Raw genomic sequence first — 1551 nt, 5'->3', positions numbered from 1 at the left:
ATGCTTGGTCGAGGAGAGGGGCAGAGAAGCCCCTCAACAAGATGGGCTGCCACAGTGGCTGCCACAACGCGCAGCATCAGAACTGTGCTGGGATGGTGCAGGGCCGGCAACGCTTCATCCTGTCGTCCAGATCCAACTCAACCGCCCCTCATAGCAACAATAGTGAACAATTCGACTTTTTTTTTTTTTAAACTACATCAAAGATTTGGCTTCTAGGTCTGGCTGGCATCTGTCTCTTTCCCAAGGCCATCGCACCTTCCCACAGGATCAAAGCCTCTTTTCAACATTCGCAAGCCTGATAGGGACAGAGTAACTGGTATGCGAGGCAACCACAGGCTTCTTTGTGTTTATTGACTAGTCAGTCATGAGCTGTTTTACATGCGTTTGAAGGGGTCAGACCCATGTGAGACTGTTCACTAAGGAAAGGTAAGTAAACATAGATAGCCCTGTGCTTACCATGCTTACTGGGTCCTATGCCCCTGCTCATTAGAGGAGTTTTGCATGTGCTCTGACCCCACAGCCTGGCCTCCAAGGACAGTGCTGGGCCACAGTTAGGCTCCAGTGAATACTGGGAAGTCTAACAGTCAGAGGGGTGTAGCCCTTCAAAATCCCCAAGTCTCCCTTTGAGATGCATTTACCCAAATGCTGTTGTTCTTGCTAGCGGCCCTGAAGCTGGTTTCAACTCAGCGCCCATGTGTGCAGGCAAATGGTTCCATTGGGTTTTCAAGGCCATGAGCTTTGGGAAGTAGAGCTAGGCTTTTCTTCTGAGGTGACAGGGTGGCTTTGAACTGCCAACATTTCAGCTAGAGGGCTGTTGCTTAACCATTTGTGCCACCCAGCGTCCACCCAAACATCAAAGGAACATAACCATCATTGTCCTATAACATAATAATGTGGTTTTCTGGACCTAGGACTCATTTGGGGTTAGAGACTGGGATACTTGCCATCATTTTCCGATAACAATATGATACAAGAAATCCCAATGATACTTAGTTTTTAAGACTTTGAAACGTTTGATAGGCATTGTTTCATTTATTCACTATAGCCAAGTGTGTTAATCTGGGTTGACTAGAGAAACAAATCCAGGATGCTCAACTATATATGTAAGAGAGAGATTTACATCAAAAAGTAATTGTAGAGTAAGAAAACATCCTAGTCCAGTCCAGATCAAGTCCATATGTCCTTTATTAGCCCATATGTCTGATACAAGTCTATAAACTCCTCTTCAGACTCCCGAAACATATGCAATTACACTGAATGCAGGAAGAGTCACAGGCCAGTAGGTGGAACGTCTTGTGGATCCAGTGATGGTGGAAGTATCTCACACTGGTGTGGGTCTCCACGTGGTTCCTCCAGCTTTGGCTCTGGCTCCATCAGTGTGCCTCCATGTGGCTTGTCAACAGGAATGTCGCACAGGGAGAGTGTGTCCTGCCTTCAGGGAGGAAGACAGGAGTTCCCAGAATCCTCAGGAGAAGGCGTGTCCACACAGAGGCTTCATTGGCTATGACCTGATTGACAGGCTAGACTCCACCCCTTCCTCAAGGTGGCAGT

The sequence above is a fragment of the Echinops telfairi genome, unplaced genomic scaffold, assembly GCF_000313985.2.
Source record: "Echinops telfairi isolate 266 unplaced genomic scaffold, ASM31398v2 ScPeMD7_10;HRSCAF=50, whole genome shotgun sequence".
NCBI classification, from domain to species: domain Eukaryota; kingdom Metazoa; phylum Chordata; class Mammalia; order Afrosoricida; family Tenrecidae; genus Echinops; species Echinops telfairi.
This window is presented reverse-complemented; position numbering follows the sequence as displayed.